The 14,315-nt window shown below is 46.4% G+C and overlaps 2 non-coding genes across 2 annotated transcripts; both read left to right on the plus strand.

Annotated features, from left to right (window-relative positions):
* The first annotated feature begins 8,323 nt into the window (after window positions 1-8,323).
* trnae-cuc (transfer RNA glutamic acid (anticodon CUC)) lies at window positions 8,324-8,395 on the plus strand. Its single transcript has one exon. It is a non-coding gene; the product is annotated as a tRNA-Glu (tRNA).
* A 5,464-nt stretch (window positions 8,396-13,859) lies between these two features.
* On the plus strand, window positions 13,860-13,932 carry trnav-cac (transfer RNA valine (anticodon CAC)). Its single transcript has one exon. It is a non-coding gene; the product is annotated as a tRNA-Val (tRNA).
* Window positions 13,933-14,315: the final 383 nt, after the last annotated feature.

The raw sequence follows: 14,315 nt of genomic DNA on the forward strand, positions 1-14,315 counted from the left end.
GTGGATCTTTTAAGTAGTTTCGAAGAATATAAGTGCAGTGCATGTCATTGTAACACGTCAGCTGTCACTGTGATTTCCAGCACTCACCCCCCCCCCCACCCCCCGGAATGACTGGAACGAACGAAAGAAAAGAATGAACGAATGTTCCCCTTTAATAATGAAGTGTTCTACATTTCACCTGCCAGAACAAACTCCTTCCCTCAATTTCAGAAGCGAATGTGTTCCGTCAAATGTTACAAAATAAATCGATTTCAAGATGAATGCCTACTTTAAGAATAACGCTGGCATAAAAATATCCAATTTAAATAGCTGAAGCAAGGTATCATGGAAAAAAACATGGAAAATTCACATCATTTTTTTAAAAGTAAAAATATTGCAGTATCCCTTGGTGAGTCAGATTGATGACACAGGTACAGAGTGATTCAAATTGTTTACGTAATTGTTAGTGCAGTTTGTTATCACTAATGTCCCTGGCGTAATAGCCACGCAAATTGCCTCAGTGGAATTGCTTTAACCTGGATAAAAGTCTAGGAAACCGATCACCAGTCCATCTGAGCAGCTCCGCACAACTGAACGCTGCTTCTGACGGAATATGGGATATCCGGCGATTTACCACATCGCGAGCATTTACTACCCCACACTTGTAGCGGTTGGTGTCCCCGGTAAGATGCCGGAGCTGGTTACTTTATGTATGGTGCCGTCGTTACTCTGCTGCGGTATCCGCACTGTTACTGAGCACAGATGCTGCCGTCGGCTGAAACGTGTTTCCGGAGTGGAGGATTCAGGCATCTAATAGTTTAATTTCATTGTCCATACATTGACCGCAGTGTTTTCTTCTACTTTTGTCAATTAAGTTGGTGCCGATGTTGTCACTGTTTCATAATTTCACCTCGCTAGGCTTTCTGAAGTGATGCTGGTCTCTGCTTTTCTAAGTCCGAGTCTCTATCAGTGCAGAAAGTTCGATCTTATCAGTGCAGACAGTTCGATCTTATACAGACGTGGCAGCTTATTTAAATGACGGACCAGTGTATTTTCGGCACGTAGGTCTGTTCTGTAAGTCAGTAAATGAGAACTCGTGCTTTATATCTCCTTGATTCCATGTTGTAACCGCTACAAATAATCCCGTCAGCTATTTCGCCTCTAATAATGGAAATGATGTTGTTTACAGTAGCGATCGACTGCTCACCGGTACGTGAGTCGTGGAACTCGGATGCCTCGCTCTAAACTGTGGGAAGGTCGCCAATCCACTGACACTCACATCCGTCATTGTCCTCCAGCCGGAGTGCAGCGACCGAGACCGCACACACTGGATTCCCGCTTTCCACTTCGAAACAGACCATACCCTGCATAGCATCGGTAGAATGGGGGCATTCAGGGAGCTGACCATATTTCTATTTTATTTCCAAATTTCTTGCAGTTAATTTAACGGCGATTGTGATCCTATCTCGGGGAAAATGCGGACTCTCCAAATGCATCACCCGTTACCTGGTTGGAATGGTAACAGCGGATCTGATCGTGGTTATCGTTGTTGCTTTAGTGGAACAGACCAACAATATCTACATTTATTCCAGGTTCTTGCTCATCACTCCTGTATGCGCTCTGACACTTGTATTTGCGACCGTGACGCGGGACTGTTCTGTTTGGTTCACGGTCAGTTTTACCTTCGATCGCTTTATCGCAATATGTTGCCGAAAGCTGCGGGAACGATACTGTACCGAGAGAACAGCAACGGTGGTTATCGTGACAGTGGTTATAGTGAGCTGCGGGAAATGTGCCCCGTTTTACTTTGCCATTGAACCTTACGTCATCATTGACAACAGGCCGTGGCGGTGCATCCGCACATATGAATACGCTACTTCACCCGTGTGGAGGGGGTACACAATACTGCAGAGCAGTTTAACACCATTGATACCAATCGGATTAATCCTGGTTTTTAACGGGTTAACCGTAAGACATATCGTTGTGGCAAATAGAGTCCGCAGAAGGCTTCGGCCCAGCAGCGACAATCAGAAAGATGCCGAGGTGGAAAAACGCAGAAAATCGATGATTTTGCTGTTTTCTATATCAGCTAATTTCATATTATTTTGGATTCCCCATGTAGCCCGTTCTCTAAAATGGCAAGCGCAAAACTATTTTTACGAGGACAGATATTTGAGTTCCCCAGTATACATCCTGCAGCAATTTGGGTTCATGATACAAGTACTCAGCATGTGTACCAATACTTGTATCTATACACTGACACAGAGGAAATTCAGAGAAGAGCTGAGGAATGGAATGAAGTATGTGTTTACATTAAATGGTCATCTGTGTAGATAACGCCCGCGTCTAATGATAATTCAGCGGAGTGTTCAAATAAAGACGTTTTACAATGAACAGGTTTGGTAAAAAAAAAAGTCGTGAATTCAAACTTTCATATGCCTGGTCATCCGGGAATTGCAGAATCGGCGGAAGATTGCTGACTTCATACAGTTCAGGTAGGTAGCAATACAAACGCTCAATGCTGCTGGCGTGATTGTTGCATTGGTTGAAGTATGTTCCAAACTATCACAGAGACTCGACTGTTACAAGGGCAGGGATGGCTTCAGGAATTTCCTTGTTTTAGATGTTTCAAAATGGACAGGGTCGGGTAACAGAGTGTAAAGGGAGTGAGATGGGAAACCAGGGATAGTATTGCAGCTGCAGAAAGGGAGGACAACGTGGAGCTTTCGTTTGTGAATAGACTGGGAGACGAACACAGAAACATGATAACCCCGTTTGGAGTATTCTATACAGCCGTCTCTGCAACGGAAACAATGAGGAACCGATCGGGAAGCGGGACGTGGCCATTTGCCATTTTATTGGCATGGGTAACTGCCACAATATTCTTTGGCATCTCCCCAGGGTAAAAGGTTTGATTATGGCATAATTTCTCAGTTGTGTACAGGAAGTATTCATGCCACTATGTCGACAGGTGCACTATCGAACAGTGCGTACTGGATCTAATATTAGAGAAGGAAACGGGTCAGGTGATAGATCTCTCGGTAGGCCAGCATTTCAGAACAATAGGGCAGAGCTCCCCTCTTTTTACTTTATCCAGGGATAGGACCAGAGAGTATGGAGTGTGTTCAATTGAGGGTCTGGGAATTATGGTGCTACCTGGCAGGAGTTTAGGAAGGTACATTGGGAAATGATGCACTCGAGGTATTGCGCAACAGATATGTGGAGATTGTTTAGGGAGCACTTACACGGGGTTCAGTATAGGCTTGCTTCAGTGACGCAGGGAAAGGATGACAGTGTAAAGTAACCCTGGGAGACAAGAAAGTTGGAACAACACGACAAGAGGAAGAAAGAACGATACTTACAGAACAGGAAGAAAGGATCAGGTAAGGCAAGTCACAATGCAGACAAGATGGAATTTAAGAATGGACTTAAAAAAGTGATAGGGAGATCTGAGAAATCCATGACGAATTGCATTATGAAGAACAGGAGGAGACTGGGGAGAGTGTGTGCAGGTCAGAGGCAAAAGAGGAAAACTAGTGCCTGGAGTCCAAGGAGGCGGTGAAGCTCCTCACTGAATACATTGATCAATGTGAACACAGCGTCAAAAGGCAGATATGCTCGAACATGCCGACGCTGAAAAGAGGATGCGCTGGAAACTTGGAAAGCATCATGACAGATGATCCCACGGTGCCAGAAGGGATATAGTCTTTGTAATAGATGATTCCCCGATACCGGAAGGGATATAGTCTTTGTAGTAGATGATTCCCCGATACCGGAAGAGACATAGTCCAGGTAATTTTGGAAGGCGATCAGATATTGCTGAGCTTTTGGACAGGATATTTGTGTCGTCGCTGGCCACAGAAGTAGAACTAGATGATTGGAGGGTGGAAAATGTTTTTCATTTGTTGACAAAAGATAATAGGGATAGTTTTTCGAATTATAGACCAGCGAGTCTTACAACAGTAGTGGGTAAACTACTGGAGAGGATTATTGAAGAAGGAACTTACGAGTATTTGGAGAAACGTAGTCTGCTATGGAGAGTCAACGTGGCATGTTGTCCTTTATGGGTCAGATTGAATTATTTGAAAGAGTGAAACTAAAACAAACAGAAGAATCAGGACGGTCGATGTGGGTGCATTAATCTTGGTCAGGCATTTGATCAATTCCCCATAGTGGACTCATTCAGAAAGTCAGGAGCCATGGGATCCAGGGAAACCTGGCTGCGCTGATTCAGAATTGGCTTCCTGACAGAAGGCAGATGATGTCGTAGACAGAATGAATTCTGGCTGGACGACAAAGGGCAGCCGTGTTCCGCATGGAGAGTCGAAATTTCGGTACACTTTACAACTCTATTACGAGTCTGCAGTTGCAGTGCTGGAAGAAATAGGGCTGAGGAAATAATCGATTTAATCTGATCACACAGCAGCACCTGGATAATTTATGGAATTAGGGCTGACGACGTAAGCAAATCGCTGAGCGATTAACTGCACCAGAACGTTTTCTGAACTGATCAGTCATTTACCTATTACAGGGAAGATGTTGCAATGACTTCAAAACAATCTTTTCGAATGGAAGCCTACAACTTAAAAGCAGCATTTCAAAGTGTTCAGCAGCAGCTCCTGGTGCTTATTAAAAGAACCAGCCTTCCAAAATGCCAATTCCAATTTCCCAAATTAAGTACACACCAATTTCTCCTAATGCCAATTTTCCTGTGAATCGTAGTTCTATCGTAACGGGTGTAGATATGCTCACATTTCGATCCGTTTAACCCAGAATCCACAGGGCCGGTGTGGAATCCGTGTCTCCCTCCGAAATCAATAATAAATGAAACATTCAAAACTGCACAAACTGAAAACGCAGCGAAGGCAAAGCAAATGCTTGTCTTCCTTCAAATCCATCGCAGGCAGTTGGAGAATATACACTCTCTATGCACATCATAATGTTGTATACCTCTATCAAATCTCCCCTCAGTCTTCTACCCGCTCGGGAATAAACTGCTAACTTATGTAAACTTTCCCTTTAATTCAAAACATTGAGTCCCGGCAATAGCCGTGCAATATTTTTTTCTGCATTCTTACAATCTTATTTGCATGTTTCCTGCAGGTAGTTGAGTCCAACCGCACACAATATTCCAAATTGGGCCCCAATAAAGCCTGAAACCACAGCAACGTAACGTCCCAACTCCTGTACTCAGTACTTTGGTCTAGAAAGGCCAATGTGCGAAAAGCTGTTTCTACGACCCTGTCTAACTGTGCCACAACTTTCATTGAATTATGGACCTGCATTCCCAGATTCGTTTGTTCTATCGTACTCCTCAGTGCCCTATGTCTCATTGTGTCAGACCAACCCTGGCTGGTCCTTCCAAAGTGCAAAATCCAACGCTTGTTTGCGTTAACTCCGATCCGCTATTTTTCAGCCATTTTTCCAGCTGGGCCAGATCCCGCTTCATGCTCCGGTACTCTTCCTCGCTGTGGACTACACCCATTATGTTGTTGTCATCGGCAAATCTACTGATCCTGTTACCGACATTATTATCCAGATCATTGATACAGATGACAAACAACAATAGGCACAGCAACGATCCCTGGGACACTCCACTTATCACAGGTCCCCAGTCAAAGAGACAACCATCTATTCCCACACTCTAGCTTCCCCAACATACCCAATGGTTAATCCAATTTACTACTTCATCGTGAAAGCCAAGCGACTGAACCTTCTCGAACATCCTCCCCTACGGAACCTTGAGAAATTCCTGGCTGAAGTCCCTGTTAGACGGCATCCACTGCCTTGCCTTCCACACCATTCCTGGTAACGACCTCGTAAAGCTCTGTGAGATTGGTTAGACATGACCTCCTACGCACTGGCCCATAATGACTATCGTTATGTTCCTGTTTATCCAGATACTTCTTGTCATACCCCATGACCAGGGTAGTCTCAACACATCATTTCGTCGTTCTTGACGAGTCCTTTCCGAGCAAAACTATCGATATCATGCTGCGGTCGGCACTCACATTTATGGCCTCTTGTTTTTAAGTTCTCCTGCACTATTACCAGACGCATTGAGAGTAATCTGGAAAAGGAAGGCGTCGTAGCTTTAAATAATTAATCGATTGGACTTAAATAGTAAGATACTGTACCTAGATAGAGCATAGAACACAGAATATTACAGCACAGTACAGGCCATCGTCTCTCGAGGTTCTGATAACTTTTCAACTAATTTAAGTTCAAACTAACACATCTCCCTTCTTCTGAATCAGAATCAGAACCAGATTTAATATCATCGGGGTATGTGGTGAAATTTGTTAACTTTACTGTAGCAGTGCAATGAAACAGAGTATAAATAAATTTAGAGATAAAAACAAAAACATGTGTTGCAGGTGGAGGAGGGGAAGTGTCTGTTCCTGAATCGCTGAGCCTGAGCTTTCCGGCTTCTGTATCTCCATCCCGATGGTAACACTGTGCAGAGGGCGTGTCCTGTTGGTGGGCAACTTTAATGATGGACGCCACTGTTACAAGAATCACCCCCAGTAATAATGATCAGTGAGGAGCAGAGAATCTGCATTTGCCAACAAGTCACTTTTATTATTTCAACTAAACAGGCACGTAGTTTCACACGCCATCTTCACTCCAGGACACTCAATGAACAGTCAATGAAGAGAAAAGTTATTACCGGGGAAAGGAGTCGACTCTGGCCAGAGAGACGAGAGATAGAGACTGGGGAGAAAGAGAGCGGGGACAAAGGCAGGTGAGGTAGCGAGAGATAGAGGAGGGTAGAGAAAGACCATGGGGAGGGACGCCGGGGAAGGCGATGAATCTGGTGTATAGAGAGATCGAGGGTTGGTGAAAGATTTTCGATGGGGAGAGAGATCGGAGTCGGGTGTTTGGTGTCGGTAGAAAGCGGGAGGGGGATAGACAGGAGAGAGATAAAGTGCGAGGTGATCCATTTTGTAGACTCCAGTAAGAGCGGGATGTCTACATTATTGATACGGCTTTAGGAATTTTGAGATTTGTTTATAAATCCAAAAATCCACGATGGCACTGGCGATACACGCGACGTATTGCCGACAGCTCGCAAAATGTCTGGACGTATTTCAGCTGAACCACTGTGGCTGCAATCTGAAACCCCTAATTTCCCTTTAAGAAACGTACTGTTGAACTGTCTAAATTACTCAGCAGTTTAACGAGCTGCTGAAGGACCAGATGGACTTGACTCTCGGGAAAGCAGGTGAGGCACCTTTCAGCGATCAGCGAAGGTCAGCTATTACCATTGCCGGAAAAGAGGTCGGTTCGGAAGACTTCAAGCCAGACTAAGTCGACGGGCTATGAAGCATCCCCTGCCCGGCATCTTCGCGAAAGGCCAATGACTTGAAAACAAGATGCATTACGTAAGCGCATCATTGCAGTTTCGGAGGGAAATGAGGGGCTGCTGTCTTCTCTGTTTCATGGAGACATGGCTCAGTTCGGTGGAACAGCCGGAAGGCTTCTCAATCCACCGTTCGGAGAAGATAAGAAGGTCTCATTGTGGTGCTGGTGGGTGGGCAGGGGGTGGAACGGCGGTGTTGTTTCGTGATAAATTCTTCATGCTCTCCGTACATAGCGGTCTTGCCGCACCCTTGTTCCCGCAATCACAACATCCAATGATTGAGTTATGTCGGTGCTGCTTACCGACAGGTTCTCCTCATTGATCCGGACGGCACTTCACAAACCGCCAGAGCAGATGTTAAGCAAGCATACCATGTACTGAGTGCCGCGACCAGCAAACAAGGAACTGCCTACCCTGAGGACTTTCAAATCATTGTGGGTTTCCTATCAGGCTTATTTAAAGAATTCTAGGCTTATTTGTCATCAGCACGTCATTCTCAGTACCAGCGGCTCCCGCACGCTCGACCACGGTTACAGCACGATCAAAAAGCCCAGCATTCCATCCCCAGACCGTATTTCGGGATTATAAACGTCTGGTTTTCTTTCTCCTACCTCCATCCAGGCCGAGGGTGAGGAACAAGACACCAGATGTATCGGCGACAATGTCACGGGAATCGGGGGCCGACTACTGATTTGTTTCGAGGCGAGGACAGAAACAAAAATGACCCAGGGCTCATAAGAGAATCTAAATGTCACAATCTTTATAAAGACACCGGAGAACGAGTGTTTCCCACTGATTCATTCAGAGTCCAGAGTGTTGCTTAACCAGAAGCACTGGGTAAACACGCGGTCTGCAAAGTGCTGGGCAGTAGATTCGTGACAATATTTATCACATTTATTCATTATTATTCATCTATAGGTTTTGTTTCATATTTTGCTGGTTTGGTAGTTGTCTATTGCTGTAGTCATAACTTTACCAGCTTCCCTGGTGGTCTAGTGGTTAGGATTCGGTGCTCTCACCGCCGCGGCCCGGGTTCGATTCCCGGTCAGGGAATAAAAATGTTTCCTGCTGTAAATTAATGTGTTGATTTCAAATTATTTTGTGTATTCATCGCTTCCACAACAACCCCATTCCTGTCTGTGTTTAACCTGCATCCGCCTGATTCAGCGCCATAAAACCACAAAATATAGGAGCAGATTTAGGCCGTTTGGCCCATCAGGTTTGCTGCGACATTTCCTCTCAGCCCCATTCTGCTGCTTTCTACTGTGTGTACTACCTCTTTCCGTCTACAAATGCTGCCTGACCCGCTGAACACTGTTTCTGCAGCGATTCAATATTTGTTCTGTATGACACTTGTTAGACAATGAAAACATGACTTTGAGAAAATATATCGCAGGTGCAATCTCAATAAAGCTGGAAGTAACTGTGTGAGGTCTTACAGACAATACCCTGCAATCGATCCAATGTAGATTTGATCTTCTTCACTACTCACTGCACCTCAATCCACTCAGAGGTGCTGTCTCTCTGTAGAAGAGGGTGACCATACATTTCCCATATTGGACTCTGGTCCTACTCACTCAGTTTGCCTACATCACCTTGACTCATCTGCCCGGGGTCATCACTGCTCAAATCTCAGTGAGTATTGTCAGGTCCGGTCGGGTTTATTGCCGTGTGCACAGGGACGGTGAGGGACAGGTACAATGAAACACTTGCAGCGTCATTGCAGGCTCGAAAAGACAGACAGTACGCAGAACATAAATTGTACAATTCTGCATCATTAACAAACGGTTGATATAAATCTTGTGCCAGTTTCAGACTTGGAAATGATTCCTCAGGCAAACTGATGACATAGATTGCCAACTATTATATCCACGGGGGAGCATCCAGGCCCAAGAAAGGCCTGTTTATTCCTTTTCTTTAAACAGACAGACCACAGAATGAAGAGCGAGTCTCTAGTCCTCTTCAGCCAGCCCTGGCATTCAATAAGATCAGGCTGGCCCAGACTTTTTCTCAATCCTCCCCCCTCCCCATACCGCAGTTTCCGGTCAAAAGTTGTCCGGTCACCTCCACCAAATCTTCTACCGTCTCCCCAGGTGAGAGGAGATAAACTTCTGTCGCCCGCCTTTATTTCGACGCCCTGACAGCGCCCCCAGCTTCGATCAGAAGCATATGGATATGAATGTTATATATTGGGACATTGTTCTGAGTTTTGCTCAGTATTGACGGGACTTTGGGGAGGCAGATGCAGTCAGTGTCTGTGGGAGGGAACAACTCTTGAGTGAAACCCTTTCCGCAATTGGATAAAATATTGCATTAACATCTGCATACACGAATGGGAGCTCGGTACGTTGCACGCCATTTGACGAGATTGGTTGATGTCGGACAATTACACCGCGTCAGTGACAATCGGCGAGGGTGATTTTGACGGAAGGTCAGCAAACCGATTTGTCTATGGCAATTCGCTGGACAAGAGAGCAATGGGGAGTCTGTACAGTGAGGGATATGAAACCGGCGAAAGCTTTTCACGTTCAGAGACCGTGCTGCCCACTTCAGTGAAAGGACGAAGTCCACTTCTTTACACTGATGCTGAAATATCCGTTCTCTGCATTTGATTCTTTTAGTTTTACAAGTCGGTAAAGCTGCAAACTACAAAGCGCTTAAGCTGTCCAGAGGGAGATTGATCAGAGTCGTAATAGAAATGAAATTTGCACAATGAGTGTAAAAATCTATAAATCTGCCGGCTGAAAAAACTGAACACAGACAGCAGCCAGGGTGTTAAATTTTTATTGGCAGTGAGGTTTCTATTCCCTGGCGCTGTAGTTTGAGCGCTGCCAACAGGATTTGAACCTGCGCGGCGAATCCCCATTGGATTTCAAGTCCAACTCCTTAACCACTCGGCCATCGCAGCTCCATCAATGTTCAGCACCTACCGTAGCACTGCCCCTGAAGTGAGTGTTGTACCTGATTTATTTTCGGTAACGGAAAGGTGATTCATCGATCCAATACAAATAGTATAATTCGACAGCTTTGGAATTTGTTTCAACACAGTTACGTCAGAACGTGAATGTGGAGGGATAATACTGCCGTCAGTATCGTAAATGAAGGAGATTTCCACTGTTGGGGATAAAGGTCAGGATCAGAATCGGGTTTATAATGACGGACATATGTCAACATTACATTGTTGTTTTATATTCTACGCCTCCTGAACCGAATGTTAAAATTGCATTTGCCTTCCTATACCGCTGACTCAGCCTGGAAGTAAACATTTAGGGAATATTGCACAAGGTCTCTTTGCACCTCTGATTTCTGAAAACCTTCCCCATTCAGAGACATTTTTATCCTTTCTTCCAAGGTGCATCACTGTACCACACGATGATTTATTTGACAAATCTCCGCCCTTTCTCCTCAGCCGTCTTTGATCTTCAGTGTGTTTCGAATCTTTTGAATTATTTAAGACGTTGAAGTCAGGCTACCTTTCTTATATTCTCCTTTCTTCAGCCAAACTTCCTTCTTTCAGAGTGGAGTGACAGTCATAATTTTCCAGTCATCAGGATCTATTCTCGAATATCAAGTCAAGTCACTTTTATTGTCATTTCGACCATAACTGCCGGTACAGTACATAGTAAAAATGAGACAACTTTTTCAGGACCATGATGTTACATAACACAGTACAAAAAACAAGAGTGAACTACGTAGAAAACAACACAGAATAAAACTACACTAGACTACAGACCTACCCAGGACTGCATGAAGTACACAAAACAGTACAAGCATTACAATAAATAATAAACAAGACAATAGGACAAGGCGTCAGTCCAGGATCTGGGTATTGAGGAGTCTGATAGCTTGGGGGGAAGAAACTGTTACATCGTCTGGTCGTGAGAGCCCGAATGCTCCGGTACCTTTTTCCCAGACGGCAGGAGGGAGAAAGGTTTGTAGGAGCGGTGTTTGTGGTCCTTCATAATGCTGTTTCCTTTGCGGATGCAGCGTGTAGTGTAAATGTCCGTAATGGCGGGAAGAGAGACCCCGATGATCTTCTCAGCTGACCTCACTATCCGCTGCAGGGTCTTGCAATCATTAATGGTGCAGTTTCCGAACCAGGCAGTGATGCAGCTGCTCAGGATGCTCTCAATACAACCCCTGTAGAATGCGATAAGATGGGGGTGTGGGAGCCATTGTGAATTTTCCGTCAGCCATGCTAGTGCCCCTTTCCAATCCACCTGGCCCGCTCCAGACTTGGGTCGCTGTTCTTTTCTGCCAGTAACGGGTCGAGGACTATTACCGTCCCTGATTTTATTTCTGCGAGTGACGGGGTCGAGGACAGTTATGGTCCCTGATTTCTTTATTCTGCGAGTGTGTCTGATCATAAGACCCTGGGGTATATTCAGACCGCCAAACGATTGAACTCCCGCCAGGCCCGTTGGGCATTGTTTATTTGGACGGTTCAAGTTTACCCTCACGTACTGTCCAGGATCCAAGAACGGGAAGCCGGACGCGCTATCCCGCCAGCATGATTCCAAGGATGACACCTCCATTCCCGAGACGATCCTCCCACCATCCTGCGTGATGGCCACTGTCACTTGGGAGATCGAGGCTAAAGTAAAGGAAGCCCAGCGGGACGACCCCGACCCAGGGAATGGACCCGGCGATCACCTGTACGTGCCCGTCTCCGTCAGGTCTCAGGTTCTCCACTAGGGGCACAATCCCGGTTCACCTGCCACGCCGGGAGTGATCGGACCCTGGCTCTCCTAAGGAAGCACTTTTAGTGGCCGTCCACGGAGGGGGCACCCGTTCTTATGTCTCTGCTTGTTCCATCTGTGCCCGGGGAAAGGACTCTAATCGACCACCCGCGGGTCTTCTTCGTCCTCTACCTGTCCCTGGGTATCCCTGGTCACACATCGCCCTAAACCTCGTCACCGGTCTACCCCTTCCCGCGGAAACACCACTGTCCTCACCGTGGTGGACCGATTCTCCAAGGCGGTGCACTTTATGGCCCTCCCTAAACTGTCTTCCTCTCAAGGAACGGCAGATCTTCTCGTCTTCCGCCTCCACGGAATCCCCGCGAACATCGTCTCCGATCGAGGTCCCCAGTTCGTCTCGCAGCTATGGAAGGCCTTCTGTCGAGCCTTAGGTGCATTGGCCAGTCTGTCATCCAGCTTCCACCCCCAGTCGAACGGGCAGACGGAACGGGTCAACCAAGACCTGGAGGCGACGCTACGTTGTGTAACGGCAAACAAGCCGTCGACCTGCAGCGACCACCTCCCGTGGGTTGAGTACGCCCACAACTCTCTGGTGAGCTCTGCCATTGGGCGGTCTCCGTTCGAGTGCTCCCTTGGGTACCAACCCCCGCTGTTCCCCGCGCAAGAAGGGGAGATTGCCGTACCGTCGGTTCTGGACCATATTGATCGGTGCCGTAAGATTTGAGAGGAAACACGCACGGCCCTACTCAGATCAACAAATCGAAATACGAAGTGAGCCGACTGACACCGGACTCCGGCGCAGGAGGTACCAACCTGGGCAGATGGTGTGGCTTTCCTCCAAAGACATCCCGCTCAAAACTGAATATAGGTAACTCGCCCCTCGCTTCCTGGGACCATTCAAGGTTGAAAGGATTATCAATCCCACAGCGGTCTACCTAAAGCTGCCAAGGTCCATGCGCATTCACCCAACTTTTCATGTGTCTCAGTTAAAGCCAGTTTCCGTCAGCCCCATGTGTCCCCCAGCTGAGAGTCCCCCACCTGCCCGTCTCATCGACAACCATCCGGCATTCACCGTCCGAAGACTACTGGATGTGTGCCGTCGGGGCCGGGGTCTCCAATACCTGGTGGACTCGGAGGGGCATGGTCCTGAAGAGTGTTCCTGGGTCCCTTGCTCTTTCATCCTAGACCCTTCCCTCATCCAGGACTTTCATCGGGACCATCCAGACAGGCCTGGAGGATCGCCGGAAGGCTCCTGTTGGTGGGGGTGGGGGGTGGGGGGGCGGTGGGAGTGGTATTGTCATGGTCCCTTCTGGCACCTGGCTATCTTCCTCCGGAATTGGGCCTCAATCACCTCGTTTAGTTCTCAATCATTCCCATTTTCCACTAAATACAAACACCTGTTTTCCATCAGCAAATGCAGTATAAAAACCCTATTATCACAACTAGAAGGTGCCAGTTCGTTGGTCGAGTCGTGTTTGAGTAGCCTCACCCCATGATTCTTAGGACGATCATTTCTGAGTCTAACATCGTTCCTGAATTCTCTACTAAAACCAAGACTCCGGGTAAACACTCCCTTGGCACCCATTCCACGCCCGTGTTCAGCACTTGGGTTCGTTCCACCGCCATGTCCTTGTAATACTCAACTTATACCCATATTCCAGGGAATAAAGACCTGAACTATTTAATACGTGTTACTGAAAACGGAAAGAAAGGAACAGTGGGCAATGTTTTGTACTTATTGCTTTGCTTCAGAGCAGGGCGGGGAGGGGGTGCCTCGGGTCATTGCTCAAGAGCGCAAAGCATTAAGGCTTTGCACGGTTTCTGTGGTGTAGTGGTTATCACATTCGCTTCACACGCGAAAGGTCCCCAGTTCAATCCTGGGCAGAAACATTGTCTGGGTTTCAGTGCTTCAAATGAACTTGAGACTCAACTTTTCAGTTTGTGTTCAAGTTTACTGTCATGGGCATCCAGGTGTAAATATAATGAGCATTCGCTTTTCCAGCAGTAGCGCATTGTATTTCAAACCTGGTAAAGGTAAATTAAAGAAAGAAGAATTAATAGAAATTATATATAATTTCCAGGAGAACATAAAAAGATTTAAACCTAAGGAGGTTCGTGGATAACGTACATTGCAACGTACACGGGAGAATTAGCCTTCAAACCTATTGTCATGTATTGTCGCATGAGGATGCATTGTGGTTTCAACGGAGCTCACATCTCAAATGTTCTCATTCAGACAAACATCAGGAAGAATAACCATGTGCTGCAAAATT

Source organism: Hemitrygon akajei, unplaced genomic scaffold (genome assembly GCF_048418815.1).
Source record: "Hemitrygon akajei unplaced genomic scaffold, sHemAka1.3 Scf000119, whole genome shotgun sequence".
Taxonomy (NCBI): domain Eukaryota; kingdom Metazoa; phylum Chordata; class Chondrichthyes; order Myliobatiformes; family Dasyatidae; genus Hemitrygon; species Hemitrygon akajei.